The sequence below is a fragment of the Prionailurus viverrinus genome, chromosome A1 (assembly GCF_022837055.1).
Source record: "Prionailurus viverrinus isolate Anna chromosome A1, UM_Priviv_1.0, whole genome shotgun sequence".
Lineage (NCBI taxonomy): Eukaryota > Metazoa > Chordata > Mammalia > Carnivora > Felidae > Prionailurus > Prionailurus viverrinus.
Genome location: NC_062561.1, coordinates 72,388,677 through 72,411,098, shown reverse-complemented (window position 1 = coordinate 72,411,098; position 22,422 = coordinate 72,388,677). Strand labels below are relative to the sequence as shown.

Sequence of the window (22,422 nt, the reverse complement as noted above, 5' to 3'; positions counted from 1 at the left end):
AAAATCAAGTTTGCTGACAAACCAGAATTGTGGCATCAGTGAAAGAGAAGAGACGGGAGGACAAAGATGCTTTCCTTGACCTGACTCTAGTAGGCTCCTCTCAGCCCCCAAAGCCCCACCCTTGGACTCTGCCCTTGGCCCATTTAGACCAGTTTCAGCAAGAATTCTGCTGGGTTTGTTTAGTGAAACTACCTCATCCTGGGCATCTGTATGGACTGAATGTTTGTGTCCCTCCCCCACAACCAAACATTCATATGTTGAAATCTAATCTCCATTGTGGTGGGACATGTTTAACACATGAGGCTGGAACCCTCAGGAAGAGGGTCTGTGACCTTATAAGAGTCATGAGAGAGCTTACTTCCTCTCTCTCTCTCTCTCTCTCTCTCTCTCTCTCTCTCTCTCTCTGTTCTCTCCACCATGTGAAGATGAAGAAGTTGGCAATCTGCAACCCGGAAGAGAGCTCTCATGAGAATCCAACCATCCTGGTGCCTTAATCTCAGACATCCATCTTCCAGAATTGTGAGAAATGAGTTTCTGTTGTCCACGAGCCACCCAGTCTATGGCACTTTGTTATAGCAGCTGAGCTAAGACAGTATCTTATCACCCTGGCTTTCCTTTAGCAAGATCCCTGTTGAACTGCTTGAATACGAATCCTCTTAGCCTTGATGCTTCCTCTTAGCAATTTCCACGCACAGATTCCCACCCTACTCCTTAGATATAAATTCCCACTTTCCTTGTTGTATTCAGAGTTGGGTCTGGCCTCTCTCCCCTACTGCAAACACTGCTGTAGTAGGCCCCATGAATAAAGTCAGCCTTACTGTCTTTACAAGGGTCTAAATAATTTTTTTCTATTTTTAAATTTATTTTTCATTTTTTTATTTCCAAAAATTTTTTTAAGTTTACTTATTTATTTTTATTTTTTATTTTTTAAAATTTACATCCAAATTAGTTAGCATATAGTGCAACAATGATTTTAGGAGTAGATTCCTTAATGCCCCTTACCCATCTAGCCCATCCCCCCTCCCACAACCCCTCCAGGAACCCTCAGTTTGTTCTCCATATTTGTGAGTCTCTTATGTTTTGTCCCCCTCTCTGTTTTTATATTATTTTTGTTTCACTTCCCTTATGTTCATCTGTTTTGTCTCTTAAAGTCCTCATATGAGTGAAGTCATATGATTTGAAAGGGAGAGAGAGGGGCAGGAAGGGGCAGAGAGAGATGGAGAGAGAGAGAGAGAGAGAGAGAGAGAGAGAGAGAGACTCCAAGCAGGCTCCACATTGTCAGCACAGAGCCTGATGTGGGGCTTGAACTCACAAATCATGAGACCCTGACCTGAGACGAAATCAAGAGTCGGCTGTTCAACCAACTGAGCCACCCAGGCACCCCAGAATTTTTTTTTCTTTAACAAGGATAACACTGAGACGGTTCATCTGAAGGACTAAAGGATAAGGATCACCATTAATGGTGGGAAAAACTGGTTACTGCGAGTCTTATTGAGAAATATTGGGAATTGAGTCCAGAACATGTTAAATTTGAAATATCCACTATACATCCAAGTGTGATGAAATTTGAGATATCTGCTATGCATCCAAGCTATGGGAGGCATCAGGGCTAGAGATAAACATTCAGGAGTTCTCCGCACAGAGACAGTATTTAAAGACAAGAACTCATCAAAGCAAGTAGTGCAGAACAGAAAGAGGTCCAAAAACTAAGCCTTGAGACAGGGAACATTTAGGGGTCAGGAAGAGAAAGAGAACCCAGGAAAAATACTTAAAAGATTGAGAAAACAGAATGATAGGAGGGAAATCACATGGGGGCATGTCCCAGAAGCCAGGTGAAAAAACTGTTTCCAGAAGGAAAGACTGTCAAATTCTGCTGATAGTTCAAGTGCAATGAGACCAGATATTGATCACTGGAATCAGTAATGTCAACTGGACTTTGGTGACATTGATAAGAGCAATTGTAATGAAAGAAAAAACCCTATTTGGAGTGTTTTCTAGAAAGAATGAGAGGAGAAAGATTGGAAGCAATTATGGGCAATACATCCAGAGTTTTGCTGCAAAGGGAAGCAAAGAAAGGAATTGCACTGATGGTCTCAATCAGGCCAGGAGAAATTTTTTTTTCAAGATGGGAAAAATAATAACATGCCTGCATATTGATGGGAACAATCTGTTTGAGAGGAAATGGATCAAAACCAACTTTTGCAGAAGAGAGAAAAGAACTGATGGAGAGAAGGTAGTCTATATGGACCCCTCCTTTTTCCCCCTTGGGATATATTTATTGAAAACACCAGATCACTCATCTCATAGAGTTTCCCACAGTCTGGATGTTGCTCTTTGCATTTCCGTGGTATAACTTAGAATTTCTTTGGTGGTTTCTAAATATGATTTTTTTAATATAACAAAACTCTCTTTTTAAAGAAAATACTATGTGAGTAATATTCACTGTGGATAAATCACAGGAAGGTGTGGCTTTCCTATTGGAGTGAAGCAGGGTGGGAGAGCCGGAAATGCCACATGTGACCCTTATCTACCCTACCAGAACAGGGTGCTGCACCACAATTACTGTGGGGCCTTGGGTCTGAACAACTCTCGGGTGGAGAATTAATACATAAGCATGGATTTCTGTTCAAAGTGAGCTCTTAAACACCTCCACTTGTTCATACCATTGAACTGGGATGAGATCAACATATTATTTCTTGAAATAGCAGATTTTCCACTTAAAGCTACTGCCATGAGTGGAGATTTTTTTCCATAGAGAGCAACCATAGTTAACAATCCTGTTTTGGATTGAGCTCTTTGAGGGTGTTCACAGACAAGATATCATTAAATCCTAACTGCCAACCTCCTGATAAGAAAGAAGAGGCTCTGAAAGGTCAAGGAAGAAACGCTATTACCACACAGATAATAAGTGGGTTTCTCTCCATATAATATTCTCCTCTTTGGCTATCGAGATAATGGTACTGACCACAGACATTAGTAGGGCTTGCACTTTAAGTGGTTTTGCCAGAAATGGCAATGCTTCCATGCGCACTCTGTTTCCTAAATGATTAAAGGGACGTGTTCTCCAGATGACTGCATAGTCAGAGCCACAAGCTGTGGCTACTGAACTAGGCAAAATTAACTGGCCCATGGGAGGGTCAGAACGTGGCCTCTGCAGGGTGCTCTCACTAAATCAGCTAACCAGCCTGGGGAGCCTTCTAATTCTAATTAAAATTAGAGAGGGGGTATTTTACTTGCTTGTTGTCCATTCCATGTAGAATGTAGAAACCATTTCACTGTGTATAACATCATTCTGATTAGACAGTGTATTGGTTCTATTGAAACACAGCTTCGGGGTTTATTAGAAAGAACAGTAATGGAACAGAAGGGAGTCAGGCATGTCAAAAAGGAGAGACTATTCAACAGGAACATTTCTTTATAAACACAGAGACCCTGTTTAGGACTGTGAGTTTCTTGTCTTCTCCAGACTTATGGTAACTGCTAATATGCAGTCAGGAATTATTTTCACATCCTTATATTAAGAAGCAGAAAATTCATAAATATTTACCAGATTGTTGCATGTGACATATAATTTCTCTCTCCCCATAAATTATAAAATATCTTCACATTTTATACATCACTAGGTGGGGAAGTGTAGGAAGACAATGAACAAAACAGGTAGTTAAAATGACTGTCCCACATCGGGGACTGCCTGATTCTTTTCTCCACCAAAAACCTCACTGTGGAGAAAGAAAGAGATTCTCAAAATTCTGGAAGGCAGGAGCTTAAGTGAAATATTCACATTCCAAGATAAAAGTGATTGATCCAGGTGACTTCCAGACACAGAATTCTCATACTCACAAAGATTCAAATAATTAACTATTAAATCGTGCTCCTCAATATAAGCTTGTAATTGTAAACTGGGCATAAAGTCACATTTTCTAGCCCCCCTTCTAACAGTGAAATCTTCACATTGATTTTCTTCTCCTCCTCAGTTCTATTGCCCACATTCCCAAGCTCCTTTTGATTATCTCAAATAAAATTACTTGCAAATAATAAAGACTGATCAGATAATGACTGAAATCTTAGGTCATTGTGGACACTTATCTTGATGATAAGGGACTAAACACATCCCTTTATATAGGCTAAAAAAACCACACACACATAGGTTTAAAACTGATAGCTCACTGTTCAAATCTGATATTTACTTGTTTACCAACATATAAAAATGGTGAGATTTCTCATACATTTGATTTTTTGTCTGAACCTAAAAATTTGGAAAATCTGGCAAACCCAGATCCATGGATTCTCCTAGAGTCTCCACAATGCCACAGTCCCTATGCTCCGTATCATCCTTACACTCATTCTGTTTCACTTTGTAAAGCATTTGAGCTTGCAGTCTGTTCCCAAATATAATCCCTATCCAAATGCACCCCCTTTCATAACAGAGGAATCTCTAGGATGGAAATTATAAAATCACATTTTCTTGTTCTGCTCAGTTATTCGTTGATTCATTCCAACAATGCATGCCCTATGCGGGCCACGGAGATTGTAAAAATGATTACCATCTAGTAGAATGGCTAGCATCCCAAACCTGACAAAATTAAATGCTAACAAAGATGCAGAGCAACGGAAATTCTTACTCATTCCTGGTGGAAATTCAAAATGATGCAGCCACTTTGGAAGACAGTTTGGCAGTTTCTTCATTTCCCTTCAAAATCCATACATTGAAACACAACCCTTCTCCAGTGTGATACTGTTAGGAGGTGTGAGCTTTGGCAGGTAATTAGGATTAGATGAGGTCATGTGGGTAGAATCCTCAAGATGGGATTAGTGCCCTTACAGCAGTCTCAAGAAAGCTTGCTTTCCTCTCTGCACTCTGCCGTTTGAGGACACAACAGAAGTCACAGTCTATACCCCAGAAGAGAGCTCTCACCAAGAACCTGATTATACTGGCTCTCTGATCTCAGACTTCCGGTCTCCAGACTGTGAGATATAAATCGCTGTAGACCATCTCACCTATGGTACTTTGTTACATAGCAGCCTGAACTAAGATTTACACGATTGTTTGTAGCAGCTTTATATTCATAACTGCCAAAACTGGAAGCGACGAGATGTCTGTCAATATGCGATATGGATAAACAAACTGTGGCACATGCATAAAATGGAATATTATTCAGTGATAATAAGGAACAAGCTATTAATTCACACAACATGAATGCATCTTAAATGCATTTTGTGAAGTGAAAAAAACTACTCTGAATAGCTATGTATATACATGTATGACATTCTGGGGGAGGAGGGAACATCTAAGGACAGAAAACAGATCAGTGGTTGCCAGGAGTCTGAACAGCAATGTTTGACTGGTGGGAGAACGGGACACTTTTTAAAGTCATGTCACTAACCTGCCTGGAGCAGCAGTGGTAGATACATCGTGTATCTATGCGTTTGTCAAACCCATAAACCTTACAGCACAAAGAGGGAAACTCAGCGTAAACAAATTTAAAAATTACTTAGGAGGTCAGGATTTCCTGGGATGGAATGGAGACCAAAGAATCTAACGTTATCACAAATGTATGAAATGATTTCATCGAAGGGGTGGGAGAGGGAAAGGTGCTGATCTTGTAACTTTGGAAATGAGGGGAGGCTGCAAGACTACAGGCGGAAGGAACCGCACATGGGCGTGGTGCTTCAGCTGGGAAAGCTTTTGCCAGAGGAAAACAGGCTAACAATTTTGAAACCGTGATACGTGTGCAGATGGTCCTCCATTTACAATGTTTCAGCTTACAATTTTTTGACTTTACATTGACGAGAAAGCAATGCATGTTCAGTGGAAACCACATGTCGCATTCTGAAGTGGGATCTTCTCCCGGACTAGCGATATGCAGTATGACCCTCTCTCATGGTGCTGATCAGCAGCAAGCAGCTCCCAGCAGCCACATGATCACAGGGGTGAACAACTAATATACTTACAACCCTTCTGTCCAAAATAAAACCTTTCTGTGTGTTGCTTTCAGTACAGTATTCAATAAATTCTATGATAATAAACATTTTCTTATAAAACAGACTTTGTATTACATGATTTTGCCCAATTGGAGGCTAATGTAAGTGCTCTGAGCACATTTAGGGTAGGGTAGGCTAAGCTATGGTGTTCAGTAGATGAGGTGTATTAAATGCATTTTTGACTTATGATATTTATCTTACAATGGGCTTATGGGGATGTAACCCCATCCGAAGTCAAAGAAGATCCATATCCTAGAATTGAACAAGTAAGTAAATGGATAGCAGATGGTGGGAGCAGGTTTTCCATGGTAGGAAAGGAGGTTACAAACAAGCAAAGGAAGGCTAAAATGATCCATGTAGCGATAGATGAGAATTGGAGACTCGAATATGAACTTGTGTTCAGCATAATACAGAGACAGGTGGATACATATGGAAACATTTATAGACACATGTATATACACAGGTTAGCATACCCACATATATTTCCTTGCTCTCTCAGATCTAGAAGCAATGACACTCCAGTAGGTGTGTCACAAATCAGTTTCTAATACCATTCTCCAATAAAAGGAACCAGGGCTCCTTGGAGAAATGTCTCATTCTAGGGCTGGGGCAGGTTACACAGAACAAGCATCCTGTAGTGCCAGAAAGTCAGGAAGTGCTCAAAAAAATAAACTATTGGAAGTAAGTAAAAGGGATCCAGGAGCCAGCCTGAAAGAGCTCCCACTGGCCAAAGCTGGAAGAATTTGAGCAACAAAATAAATACTGAAGTACTGGATTGTAACCCAATGTATAAAATAAATATGCATGAATCCATACTAATATAAATGATTGGCTAAATAAATAAATGTGGAAGAAGAGACAAATCTCCCATACAGAAGAATTCCAAATAATTTATGTAAATACTCCCTCCTCAAGGAAGCTGAGTGTGGGCTGCACTTAGGGACTTGGTTCCAGTGAGCAGCAAATGGCAAGCAGGGGAGCAAAGTACATTGGAGAATCCTGATGAAAACTACCTGAGCCAGGTGATGAAGGGTGATGTCATCAGTGATAAGTCACGTGGGTAGCATGACACACATCCTCTTGTAGGATGTGATGAGAAGGACACTTGATTTCTGTTGTCTTTCTCCCCCAAACCAATAACCCTAATCTAACTAAGATAAAAACATAAAAGTCAAAATTAGGGACATTCTACAAACTACCTACATTCTACAAACGACATATGACAAACTACCTGACTAGCACTCCTTAAACTGCCAACGTCCTGAAAAGCAAGGGAAGTCACAAACTGTCACAGACCAGAGGAGGCTCAGGAGACAGGATGACTAAATGCAATGTGGTGCTCCAGACTGGAACCCAAAACAGAACACAGACATTAAGGGAAGGCTGTGAAATCTAAATAGAGTCTGAGGTTTCCTTAAGAGTACGTACCAATGTTGATTCCTTATCTGTGACGAATGAACTATAGTAATGTCACACGATAACATCATCCTACTGAAACTGGATGAGGGGTACACGGGAATTCTCTGTACTATCTTTACAAATCTATCTCCGTACTATCTTTAAACTATCCGTACTATCTGAAACTATTTCTAAATTGAAAAGTTTATTTCAAAGCAAACAAACAAAAGGAAATCTTGGGGCTGTGGGTCCCAATCCAGAGGGAATGGACCCCTCTGCTGAGATGTTCCTAGTGAGCTCTTAATTCTTCCTTCAGATCTCAGCTGAGATGGGACTTCCTCCAAGCTATTCCTAATCCCCAAATTGGGTCTTTTCTTTGTTACCTCTCTTCACACCCTTTCCTCATTCCCAGAAGTTATGTCACTACGCCCTTATTTGGTAAGCACCGTTTCAAATCTGTGTCCTTGACCATGCTCTAAGCTCCATGAGGACGGAGACCGTGTCTAGCTTGCTCTCCTTTGCATTTGCAATGCCCAGCAGAGAACATGGCACTAGGTGATGCATAATGAATCGCTTTGGAAGGGGTGGCGAAGAAAGGAAAATGGGGGGGAAAAGGAGAAGAGGAGAGGGAAGGAAGAAGAGATGGATATGTGTTATGATACAGCAACTATCACAGGATGAGGAAAATAAACTTTGCCACTGGGGCAGTGAGTAATGAACAGGTGGAGGACAGAGGAGTTTTAGGGCCCTGAGAACTCTCTATATAAGATACTATAGTAGTGGAAACACATCATTATACATTTGTCAAAACACTTCAAATACAAAACACCAGAGGTGAATGATAAAATAAACTATACCCTTAGGGTGATAACTCTGGCAAGTAAATTCATTTATTGTAACAAACATACCACCCAGGGGGGAGCTATTGACGGTGAGGGAAGATACGGGCATGAAGTCGGGGGTATGTGAGAGTTGTCTGGATCCTGCTCTTGGTTTTGTTGTGAACCAAAAACTGCTCTGAAAACTAAAGTTTACTAAACACACACACACAGTCAACTTTCCAAAATATAAATAATATGCCTTAAACAATTATACAAAAGAATATATGCATTTAACATGTGCACGCATGTACATGTCCATATACACACAGAACACTTTACATACATATGTATAACATGTATACAAAATCTCTTCTCCAGAAGACCACCATGGGGCAGGGTTGATTTTGCTTCTTTATTTCTGTTCTCTTGTGCTTACTTTTCACCCTCTAAAAACAACACTGCAAACTCCACGTCCAATTGTTCCAGTGGAATCCATACTCTGCCTGTAATACATTTTTGTATTTCAAAGCATGCCCATTTTCTAATGTTACCAATTGCTTTCCAGCCTTCCTATGTGTCTCTAAATCCATATTTTATACCACCTTGCAATTAAATCTTCAACAGATACAGTTCAACAACATCCAGGAGCGGGAAGGGACGCACTGCCTCGTAGGCGATAAAAATTCACAGTAAAGCCACAGATGTAGCAGAGTGAGAATTACTGCACCAGCAGGAAGTGCAGATAAAAGAGGATTACACATGATGAAATGCAGTAATTGACTAGAAGTCACAGGAAATACCAGATGGATGTCACTGCTCTATATAACTCTAATGCGCCTGTACACTTTATCGAGCATCACTGAAGGTTCACTTTTGGTATTTTCCTGAGTGTAATTGAAGTTTATTGATATGCTATTATTGCCCAGTTTAGATGTGACCATGAAAAAATATAGTTTGATATACTTGCATCTCCATAGAAATCTTGGGCTTTGCCTCTTAAAATAAAGTCTCATAGTAATAATTGCCATAATATTTATTCCTCTTCCTCCATTAGACCTTTACGTAGAATATGGACAGTAACTGCTCCAGATAGCATTGAAATTGCAGGGATATTTTCGGCAGTGATTGGCGCATAAAAGATCAGACATGCAATTTTGGATATTACCAAGGGAGACTTACAAAGGATTTTTATGTTGAAGTTAAAAGAAAACAAATTTATATGCTGAAATGAGTTGCCAGAGGTGGTGCGGTTCCCTATTAGTTCTCACGGGTATATCTCCCATTAGTTTTCAACATAGGAAGGGGATAAAAATAACTATTCATCCAAGAGTGAATATTCGTTCTATAAACACAGACGCCTCAGATCTCAGCAAAAGACCTCCCAGCATACTAAGCGAAGGCTATTTCCCTCCACAACAAACATTTTAAATTACACTGGAAATAATGGGTGTGAAAACGATCGCTTCTCAGGGCCGCCAAGGAAAACTCTCCATGGAAATTCCAGAGACAGCTCGAATCTTCTCACTGACAAGTTAGTATAAACCGATGAGAAGCTGCTATAAGGCCCAAGTCAAAGGGCCATGCAACTTGATTATATTTTCACAAGCTGAAAATTAAATTCCATTACTAAAGAAAACAATTTGATGCTGGACTCTGGTGAGCTGCATGGACTAAAGTGCAGCCAAGAAAGAAATGTGTGGCCCGACCATTGGAACCTGAGACTTCTCAGAGGAAACAGAGACAGGGGAAGGTGGGTCTCAGCTGGGGGAGGCCCCTTTCATTTCTCCCTGCCCAGCCCCCTTTCCAGCCCACAGACGCATGCTCCATCCCCCTGGACACACCCCACAGGTGTCATCCCAACACACATTCTTCCATAGGGGGCCACCTACAGTGCTGACAGCAGGGAGTTACTGTGGCTACAGGCCTGCACACCCTCAACCTATACTTCCAGTCCTGGAGCAGAGTTTCTCAAAGGGCTTTTGTCCACGGACCACCTGTAAGGGAATCTCCCAGAGTATTTGTTAAAAATTCAGATTCCTAGGTTCCACACCAGACCCCTCGAATCAGAATATTTGGGAAATCCCTGTATTTAAAAAAAATTAAAGTATAGTTGACCCACAATGTCATATCGGTTTCAGGTGCACACCATAGTGAGTCTACACCTCTATACGTTATGCTGTACTCACCACAAGTGCAGCTGCCATCTGTCACCATACATGCTAGTACAGTACCACTGACTATATTCCCTACACTGTACCTTTCATCCCCATGACTTATTCATTCCAAAACTGGAAACCTGTACAGAATCTCTGCATTTTTATTAAGCTCTCCAGGAGAATCTCATTCACAGAAAAGTATAAGAAGCATTGGCTTACAGTTTACAATAACCTGCTTCTGGACAGAAAGGAAACCAAGTAAAGGGAAGAGTAGGTACATTAGAAGAAGGAAAAATCTTCTAGATGTATAGTGCCTAACTCTGTACTTGGCACATAATGTAGGCTCTTGATATGTCAAATGCATGTGTGCATGAATGAATGAAGGAAGGAAAGAAGTCAAATGAATGAAGGATTCATTGCTTTCATGGAGGTATCCCGTATTTTCATAAGTTATCAAACATGTCTGCACCTACTTCTATCTATTTTGGTGGAGGGAAGAAATCAAATGTGTAAGCAGTTTGCTATTCTAATAATAGGATAACCAGAGATTGGCCCACCAACTCTGTAGAGCTGGCTGGACTAGAACAACCAGCAAGTGAGTGGGTGGAAAAGAGAGATGCTTTTAAAACCCTGAGCAACTGGGCCCAGCTGGCACTGCTTGGACATAGTGGAGAAAAACAACAACTCCCAGGTGTGGACTATGTCTTCTCTCTTTGTTTTCTATCGCCTCATGATCTTGATTACGAAACAAAGCTCATAATTTATCCAAGGGCATATTTTCATTTTGCAACTCTCATCCAGTTAAGAGTATTGTACTGAGAACAACAAGCCATATGCCATTATTATTATTGTTATGCGCTGGCATACCTTGCCCATCTGCCATGTCTGTCTCTTTTTCCTCCTGGCTTTCCTCTTCCCGTATGTACATGTTCAACAAGTAATGTGGAATTCAGTTCGGGACTGGGGGCTACGTATAGCAAGCACAGAAGCAAACACCAGATTTGTTTTCATTTTTGTTTCTTCCTGAAGAATCAAAACACATTCACTTAGCAAAAAAGTTAAGCAGTGACTTGGGGCCAGGTTCTATGTGAGGATCCAGAGGTATCAAAATGTGTCAAGACCAGTCCATGCTCTCAAGGGGTCCTACCTGGTCAAGGAGACTGTGAGGAGCTAAATTTTGCCCTCCTAAGATTCACATGTTGAAATTCTAACCCTCAGTACCTCAAAATGTTTTCAGACATGGGGTGCCTGAGAGACTCAGTCAGTTAAGCATCCAACTTCAGCTCAGGTCATGATCTCATAGTTAAATTAGAACTCTGAGTTGGGCTCTGTGCTGACAACTTGGAGCCTGGACCCTGCTTCAGATTCTGTGTTGCCCTCTCTCTCTCTGCCCCTCCCCACTCCTCTCTCTCTCTCTCTCTCTCGCTCTCTCTCTCTCTCTCTCTCTTTCTCTCTCTCTCTCTCACACACACACACACACAAAGATGAATAAACATTAAAAAAAATGTTTTCAGACATAAGGTATTTATTTAAAAAGGTAATTAAGTTAAAATGAGGTCATCAGGGTGGACCCTAATCCACTATGATGAGTGTCCTTATAAGAAGAGAAAATGCATACACAGAAGACATGCATAGAAGGAAATGCATAGAAGGAAGACCACGTGAAGACAGGAGAAGTGGACCATCTACACACCAGGTGAGGTCTCACAGGAAACTAACCCTGAAGACATCTTGATCTCAACTTCTAGCCTCCAAGACGGTAAGAAAAGAAATTTCTGTTGTTTGAGCCACTTATGCTTAGTCTGTGATACCTTGTGACAACAGCCATTACAAATACATGCAGGGAAAACATTAATACAAGAAACAGCCAGGATTTACTTCCACTCCCACTCTGACTAGGTTTGTAAAGGCCTGAATAAGGAACTATGCCTTCTCCCTCCTGTGGTCCATCCTCATGACACCAGAGGGTCCTGTGTAACATCCAAAGTCTCCAAGGAAATGCTCGCTATCTTAACCACACCAAACCCTCCCCTTTATCTTTGTGGGTGGAAATCAGAAGCACTGGATAACTACCTGGCTTACTCCTTGGATTCTTCTGGAGAACAGAATGTCCTTTACTAAGAAAATTTAGTTACGAAACAAAAAGCAGAATCTTAGTTGCCCTAGAGCCCGAGGTGTTTGCCTACAACCTCTTGGTGGTCCCACTGCAGATAGTGGCACATGGCATTCCTGGCTGGTGTGAATAACTTGACATCACACATCACTACTGCTACAAAAGCAAGCTTGAAGGTACAACTCACCTATGGGGTACTCAGAAGAAGGACATCACATGTGTGTGGGCATCAACCACCCACTAAAGACATGATTAAAGGAGAAGCCAGTGCAGTTACACAGATTGTCTCCACCACGCAAGTGTGTCAAACTAGAGCCTAGAGCACAGATGGTCAAGCCACACAGGCATGAAGAGTGGATGGCACACAAGCTCTGCACTCAGACAAACCTTCTGGAGAAGAACACCTAATGACTCTGACTCTCGAATTTCCTGACTTGCAAGTAGGATTTGTTAAGAGGATCTGGAGGGTTTAGACCTTCAGAATCTCAAGGCACCAAGCAATAGGAATCACTTCACAGGCATGAATACTTATGGATTCATTTCCTACAGTTGCCCGAGCAAAGTACCACAAACTCGTGGCTTACAACAGAAATTTATTCTCATACAGTTCTGGAGACTAGAGATCCGGAATCAAGGTGTTGCCAAGGCCATGTTCCCTCTGAAATTCTGAAGGGTAGTATCCTTCCTAGCTTCTTCCAGCTTCTGGTGGAGGCCATCCATTCTTCACTTTCCTCAGCTCACAGCCACATCACTCCAATCTCTGCCTCTGTCACCTCTGAGATTAGGACTTCAATATATCTTTTGGGGGGACATAGTTCAACCCACAACAATTCATTTTAAACATATTCAGTAAAATGAGGAAGAGAGAAAAACTGCTTCCCTAAATAGGACAGTCACATCAGGCCTCAGTTTTCCTGACTCACATACATGGCAGGTGCCAAAAGCAAATAGGAAAATTGTTTACCGTCCTCTGAGACTGCAGTAAGCTTGAACTGAGCCTGGGATGCATTTAATGCCTTTCTATTCGTTATTCCAAGATGAGACTGGAAACAAGTTAACTACACCCCAAGTTTTGGAGGGATTCTTCTGGGCAAAGGAAGTGCCTCCATTTCAGGAGTGATTGGCCTGCCTCAACCAGTCAACTCTTTCATGGCCAGGAGAACAGTTGGCACCACCCACCTAACACAGTACCTGCACAAAATTCTAGGTTTGAATTTAAAACAATGAACTAATTAATTAATTTAATTCAATGAACTTGAAAAGATGGTATATGAGACTCATACAAAAGGATCATAGGTTCCCTCAAAGATGCCCACAGAGTCTTAACGGAAGAGACAGAAGAAAAAAAGGTAAGCCAACACCTAATTATGTAGTCACAAACTATATAATTTGACACATTCCCTACCTTCAAGGACATTACAATCTTTAAGATTGTAACATAGGACACAAGCACACATAATTTTAGTACACAACAGACTGTGGTACTATAGAGATAGAAAGTGTTACGGGACAGAGACAGAAAGTCAGATGTGTAACCAACACAGAAACCAAACCACACGATCAGTCCCCTTTTGGTATGTGCTTCCTTGACAATGTCTATGCACCTTCTGTGACAATGTCACTCAGGATTTATAATGACAGGGGTGACAAAATAACTCCCAATTCCCTAATGAATCATGGCACCATTGTGGTTTCTTATTTTACCTTGTTTCTTAAGTTAGACTGAAATTTATGTTTTTATTATTCCCTGATAATTCATGTCATAATAGCAATAATTAGAACTTCACAGTTGCTGCTTTTTTCTTCTCCAGTTTTTAATTTCACAGCCTAAAAAGGATGTGTACAGCTTTTGAAAATTATTTTTGAGAAAAATATGGTGCAGAAGCCATAGAATATGCAACTTTGTCACCACAAATTTGGATGCTAAAAAAGAGGAAGAAGAAAGCTTGAAATACTAATAGGACAAAGCAGAAACTAAACTTTAGAAGATGGCAGGAGTCACAGATAAAATCTGTGGCCTTACTTTCAAACTTTTCATCATTACTGTGATAAGGACTGTCTTGATATGGACCACTCAGTATATGATGCACATAATTTCAGAGAGCTCTCTGACCAAATCCTTCTTTTATGTAGGAGAAATGGTGTGTTGGCATTGGTCTACTATCAAAAGCATCTTGGACTCAGCCTGAGAGGTCACAATCCTTTTCTGCTCCCTCTAAGCTTGTCAACTCTGGGTACCACCCTGTGGTTATACTAATGCTCCCCTAAGTGATTCATTTGAAGACACATATTTACAGCTCCCTTAGCTTTGAAAAGATATGAGTTGCCAAAACCTCAGCATCATGGTTCCTGCTTTTCATTATCCTCCATGTTAGGAAAACCCTTAGATGGAATCAATGAGCACGTCACACTAAAAGAAGGCAGAGGCAGAGAGACAAGGGCACCTGGTGACTCCACCAGTCACAATCATATTGGTCAGCCTGGCCTGCTTCTGTGTGCAGACATGCACACACACTCACACTTGCTCATGCCTCCCCCACCCCTGGCTCCAATGATTAGACTAGAAGCAGGTTGGGCCAGGGCCCCTCCTCTGGACAAAGAATGACATAGAAATATGTTTGAGGCTGGATCATCACTTGGGTGGTCTCAGTGGTCCCTGGTTTGGCTTGCCCTGTAGACAGAGCAGCAGAAAGACCCAGTCTTGCAAGAGAAAAGAATGAAGACCTAACAACAGACAGAAACACAGACAAGAGATGGGCAGAACATTCCCTGGGTTTTGGCCAAATTTCTGGCTCCTATAATGATCATTTCTGAATCTCAGCCCCATCCCTGCCCTTAAGTTCTATTAAACATATCTACTGGTTGTTAAAAGATAAGCTGAGGCATATTTAAAAATTTTTAAGTTTGTTTAAGCAAAGATCATCTTGAATCAGGCAGCAGAAAACCAGAAGTGGTTAGGAGCTTTCCACTGACAGGAGCCGGTGGAGAAAAGGCAGCCGCAAAGCCAGGAAATGATTGATTGGCTACAGCTTAAAGCCTCATTGGCCATCAGTTGTCCCTAAGTTTCAATTTAGGCACTTCAGGCTTAGATTCTGTTTGCTTAAGTAGCTAGTAAGCCATTAGAGTCACTGTAGTCTAATGCCCCTCCCCCTATTTAATTAATTGAACACTGTGCCCTTATGATTAATTCCCCCTTTTAAAGTTAAGTTGCTTTGTTACTTGAAACCAAGAAACCAGTACAGTACAGAACTGTTGTAAAAAGTCCTAGGTGTGTAAGTTGTAGCAAAAAGTCACATGAACCAGGCACCTGGGTGACTCAGTTGGTTAAGGGTCCAACTCTTGATTTCAGCTCAGGTCATGATCTCAAGGTTCAAGAGTTCAAGCCTCATATGAGCACGGAGCCTGCTTGGGATTCTCTCTCCCTCTACTCCTCTCAAAATAAATAAATAAAAAGTTTTAAACAAACTTTTTTAAACAAAAAGTCACACAAACACTAAAGTCTTGCATATATACGATGTCACTCCCACTGTGAATTTCCTTGTAACATACGAACAATGCCTGTGTGCCACTCATTGTATATCAACAGACATTCTCCTGCCCCAAGTCAAGTGCCCTCGAGGCCCTCCTGGAAAACAAGGCTGGTTGTCATTGGCTGGGATAGGCCCAGGCTCTTCTGTTGTCATTATGATAATGGATTGGGACAGTGCAACTCAGATTTAAAAAAAAAAAAAAAAACACACCAAGGGGCTCAGCAGAGTCCAGCCCAGAACATCAAAACACAATGGTAATCACTTACATCAGTCACAAGTGGCTCCACTTAACAGGCTTTTTGAAGGGAAAAAAAAAAAAAAAAAAAAAAAGAGGAGAAAAGAGCATTCTTGTTGCGGCATTGAAAAGTGTGAAAATGATCATTTGTATAACACAGCTTCTGCCTTGAACGCTGATATGCCCACAATGTAGATGGAGATCAAAATAGCGAGCACAGACAAACAAATAATGCAAAAGGGTCTCAAGAAGAACACCCATGGTTTCGTTTTCTGATTTATTTAAAAGGCTCACAGGTTGCAAGCCTCCTTTCTTTCTCATTTCCAAAGCCGGGTTTGTCATGCCTGTCCTGTGCCAGTGTGACTGAGCTAGGTCTCCAGCGCCCTTCTTTAAAGTGTGCATAAAGCAGAGGTGCCCAGAGCTTGCCCAGAGCACCAGACCCAGCTGCCACAGTCCTGGAATGCAGGCCACTGCGGGCCCAGAGCGATGAAAGCCCAGGATCAGGCATCTCCAATGCTTTGATTTGCAAGAACAGCTTGACACCCATAGCAACGTGGCTAACGTGAAAAACACAAGATAAAAACATTCCATTTAATTAAAAGCCCACAGTTCAATGGTAGTATAATTATTACAAGTGCATTTTATGGCTGTCTGCATTCATTTTGGGTACATAAATTAATATGCAAATTGCCAGGCCCTCTCGTGTTCTTAAGAAGTTCCCCTATCAATCTTTTCTCCAACATGTCAATGGCATAAAGCGTGGCTTTTTAAATGCAAAATGAAATTCACATTTATGGTTCTTCTGAAATCTCCCTGTGCCGGCAAGCTTTGTTTTAGATGAAGAGTGTTTAATTAACAGAGCTCACCTCTCTCAGAGGACCTTCAGGACCACAGAAGGGAGGCCAAGATACTCTACGGTCTTCTGGCTAATCAGGATTAGAGACTATTTTCCATCTCAAGGACCACCTATCAAGGTATTTGTGATTCTCCATTCAGCCCATCAAGGACTTTATTATGGGAAAATATTGTTCTGATTTACAAAAATGCAAATTCCCAAACCGTAGACAGATGAACTTAATATTAGTCACTGAGAAATTCTATAACGAATTACTTAACAGATGGTTTGTAGGTATTCAGAAAATACCTTGCACACAGGCCACAGACCCTAAGAAGTGGTGTGGGCTCTCTAAGAATGAAATATGCCCGACTGCCGTCATATCCTTCTTTGAATTCCAAACTGGCTTAACAGGAGCATTCCATAAATATATCTCAAAGATTTTTGGAAAAAATATTTCATGACTTCCTAGTAGACATATTTAGCAGATGAGCCAGCTGTTTGAATAGCCACATCTAGAATTTATGGGACTATCAGAGACTCAAAGATGGGACTTTTAGGGAAGCTCTGACTCCATATTTGGTACTGTCCCTTCATTATTTCTAGTGCTGAACAAAGTGAAGGAAACCAGAATATGTCACCCCCAAAATATGCATCTTTGACAGAAGGATTGTTCTGAGCTAAGGACAATTAAGGAGCAGCACATACAAGAAAAGCTTCCCATCCTCCCCATATTTGCTAAAAGCAGGATATCAATTTACAAAGGTGTCCCTCTTCCCCTCTCTACCTGGAAAGACAAAAGTTAATCACTAGACACAACTTTGGACCCTCATCAGCCTGGAGATGGCACCAGAGGAATCCACACAGCAAACTTTACAACTAGCCTTGATCCATTAGTTTCCCATGTGTTTGCCTTCAACACTGGGTCCTTTTTCTTTGTCTTGTCACTTCTCTAAAAACTTACTGTTCCCTTACTAAGATGCTATATAAACTCAAGTTCTAACTAACCCTTTGAGTTACACATCTCTGGCTGCTCCTACGTGTTACATGGTGGGGTGGGCATGATAATAAACCTGTTTGCTTTTCTCTAGTTAATAATAACCTGTCTTATATTGGTCTAATTTAAGGGCCCCAGATAGAGAACCTAAGATTGGTAGAGGACAGATTTTCCTCCCCTACAAAAGTCAGAGAAAATGTGCTTGAAAAATATATAAATGTCTCAATCCTAGAAGGGATACACTCTTTGTCAGAATCAAAACCCCTGAAGTAAAAACAACTCAAGAGACTGAGCTTATTTGATGAAAAAACTTTCTAAGAACACGATTGACTTAACAGTTCATTGAACACACACACACACACACACACACACACACACACACACAAACACACTAAAGTTTTGGTTGCCTGTAAATCCAAGAGTGTCTATGACTTGGCATGGATGCCTAAGTAATGATAACATTATTAAATATAATAGAATTATTAAAATAAGAATTTTACAATACAAATTAAATGAGGGCAAGGTCTCAGTCTTATTCACTACCTGAGCCAAGAACAGTAGCTAGCACATAGTAGGTGTCCAATAAATATTTATTGGATAACATGACATACTTTCCATCTACCTTTTTAAATTATTAATATAATTTACGGTGATTGTAGAAAATTCAGTAAGCACAGAAAAACACAAAGAAGAAACACAATTACCCTTAACCCTGAGATCACCTCTATTAATATCTTAGCATATTAACCTTCAAGTCTTTTGCACTTTTCACATGGTCTAAGTAAATAATTTTGTATTATAACTTACATTATAAAAAAATTTTTCTACATTATTAAAATCTTCATAAATGTAATTTATGTAACTATATAACAGTGTGGTAGATGTACCACCACAATCCTTAGCTATTGAGACTGTTTCAAACACTTCATATATTTAAATGATGCCATGATAAGTATCCCTGTGTGCAAGGCCTTCTCTGTATTTCAGAATGAATAAGAATTTTCTTGTAGTTGGAGATGTCCAAAAGTAAAGTTGTGAAATTTTTCCCTTGTGAAAATAACCAAGAAGGCAATTATCCCTATGAAAGTATGAAGGGGTTCAGGACAGTCCCTCTTCCCCCTTCCCAGAATATGCCACTTTGGCATATGGGTAATTTTGAACTTAAGGCACCTTGAGACCCCAAGGGCTCAAGACAAACTTTTGCCCCTCCATTAACTACATAGAAGAATCGAAATTGGGGGTCTTTCCCAGAATAAGGGGTAGAGATGAATTTTATCTGAGCGACCCATCGGCATAGTAGGGCAAACATTTAATTACCAAACAGCTGCTCTTGTCATCACCCTGTAAAATGCTTTCCTTTCCTCTGAAATCCCAGATCCCTACCCCTTTCTTACATATATACCTCATTTTGCCTGACTGTCTTTGGAATTTCCATGTCTGTGGATTCCCCATATGTACGCCTATTGAATTTTTAAAAGAAACAATGGGACATAGAGGACTTTAATCAAACAAGCCTTGTTAGGCTCCTCCCTGTCTACTGTACCTAGTTCACAGTATAATTCAGTTCTCTGTAGTGACAGACAGAAAATGCTGGCCTGAAACTTCCCAACAGCACTCAGTTAAAAGATAATCATAAGGGTCATTCAGGATATTCTTCAGTTAATTTTTCTTTAGCTTGCTATTAAACAAAAATATATGCAAGTAAAAAGATTGTACAGTTTTACAAAACTCATGGACCCTGGAGAATGTAACCATAAGCCCCAGGGGCCAGAAAAACATTTGGGACATTTTTAATCTAGCTTTTTTTTCATTTCTCTACCTTCTTTTCTCAACATCAGCTGCTGAAATTATTTTGTTCCCATAAATTTACTTTCCTTCTGTAAAGCAGCCTAGTCTGTTTTACTCCCCTCTCTCTTACCTAATAGCAAATCCCACAGATACTAATTTCCCACCTATCCATCCCTCCCTGCTTATTTCTGGTGGAGCTCAGGCTGAGCTGAGGAGTGTAAAAAGCCAAGGCTACCCACTAGGTAACTATAAGAGGAGCCATTCTAATTTTCTCCCTCAGAAAATGCCCTGATGATACCTGCTTTTTTCATACTGTTCCTTCCACTTAGGTTGCTTACAGGGTATTTGAATGACTTATACCACATTATGACCTAATTCATGTTGTCTAAATATTACTGACCCCTCATCAGGAAACTCCAATTTGAAATGTTTTCAATCATGACAGCAAACATCTGCTGGTCTCTCCTCACACCATACATCAGATGGAGAACCTTCTAGCACAATCTATAGCTGTAAACCAGCAGTTATGTGTGTATCAGACCTGGGACATCAGCCCATTGCTCTGTATCTGGATGGATGGTGCTCTATCTACTGAGGGAAACAACTGGATACTAGATTGTAATCATTTTTACTCAACTAAGATGAAGGCTAATGTAGTTGTTTCAGAAAATAATTTTCAAATTACCCAAACAGTACAAGCATACTGTCACACATTTTAAAATCTCAATGAAACTACTCAGTGCTGAATACTCAGAAGCAAAATAAATATTCAGTTCTTGTCAGGTAGAGAAAACTCCAGAATTAATTAATACATTCCATTTTGGGGGTAGACTTCATTATTGTTCCCCATTCTTCAGCTCTCCCTGTGTCCTCACACTCTGTCTTGTGACTCTGCAGTTCCTCCTACTGGAGGCAAAGTGTAATCCCAACCCCATTAAAGTTAGATTTCACTATGGATTTGTTTCAGCTAATGGAATATGGGTGGAAGTGATCGTGTGCAAGTCCTGAGCCAAGGCCTCAAGAGACACTGCAAGTTTCTGCTCACCTTTCTAGAAGCTTCCATCTTGTGCCACTAGAAGAATGTGCCCCAGCTAACCCACATCTCCAGGAGATTGAGGGACATGAGACCTGCCAAGACCACTGGAACCCAGCTTAGATCAACTAAAACTCCCATCTGATCATAGGCTGGATTATGTCCTCCCAAAATTTATTGTTAAATTCCTAACCCCTTGTACCTCAGAATGTGACTACATCTTGAGATAGAACCTTCAAAGAGGTAAAGCCAAATGAGTTCACATGGGTGGGCCCTATTCCAATCTGACTAATATCCTTATAATCAGAGATTAGGCCACAGACATGTGAATGCATAGAAGGAAGACCAAGTTAACACAGGTGGCCATCTATGAGTTAAGCAGAGAGGTGTCAGAAGAAACCAAACCTGCCAACACCTTGATCTTGGACTTATATCACCATCAGAACTGTGAGAAAATAAACTTGTGTTGTTTAAGCCACTCAGTCTCTGGTATTTTGTTATGGCAGCCCTAGGAAACTAATACACACTACCCAACACTCTCCCATGAGTGACAGTAAATGATTATTGCTTGGAGCCATTGAGCTTGGGAGTGGGATATTACCCAGCATCACTGTGATGATTAATAGCTAACCATCATATAAATTTCCATTTTTCATCCATGTTACAGTGTCTTCTAGTCACAATATAAATGTTAGGACTGTATAACACAAAACAAAAGTTCCTGGAGGGCAGGGCCCTCTTTCATTTGGCTTTCTTCCATTTCATTTGTCCCTATATCCAGGACAATGCCTAGCCCAGAACAGCCATTCAGTAAATAATGGTGGAATGAATGAATGAGAGAGAAGTAAGGGAATGTACAAATAAATGAATGAATGCTGCCCCTGGCTAAGAAAAGTAATCAAGGAAATATGAGAGATGAATGGTTTTAAAAACTCAAGGGCAAAATTTGGGGTGTATTTTAGAGTTTATGCGTAAAGGAGAGGAGTTCTGTTTGTTTGTCTGTTTGTTGGGCTTCTTCCTCCCTCTGACCATGCATGTTCAGGGTGCCTGGGTGGCCCAGCAACTGAGCATCCAACTCTTGATTTCAGCTCAGGTTGTAATCCCAGCATCATGAGATTGGGCCCCATGTTGGGTCCCACCCTGAGCATGGATGGAACCTACTTAGGATTCTGTCTCTCCCTCTGCCCCTCTACCCCACTCCCATGTCCAATCTCTCTCAAATTAAAAATTAAAAAAAAAAAAGAAACTGCATGTTCAAATGTCTATTTCTTTTTAGTCCATTTTTTGTAAATGCTATATCTTTGGAACAAAGGATTATCTAAGAAGCAATTAACCATATATCAGGCAGCAGTAGGGGTTGCTGCAGAGTCCACAGTCTGTGAAACACAAGCATGTGACTTCCCTAAGACCTGAGTCTGCAGCACATATTATAAGAGAACTGAGGGTCTGAGAGCAGCTATCCATTAGCAAGGACTACAGGATGGCAAGGGCATATTTCTGTGAGAAGGAAAAGGGATTGATGACTACACATGTT

At 40.7% G+C, this 22,422-nt stretch overlaps 1 long non-coding RNA gene across 2 annotated transcripts in view; it reads right to left on the bottom strand.

Annotated features, from left to right (window-relative positions):
* LOC125170297 (uncharacterized) overlaps positions 1 to 22,422 on the bottom strand; it is a 193,473-nt gene that overhangs the window by 117,498 nt on the left and 53,553 nt on the right. The gene's annotated exons all lie outside the window — the stretch shown is intronic.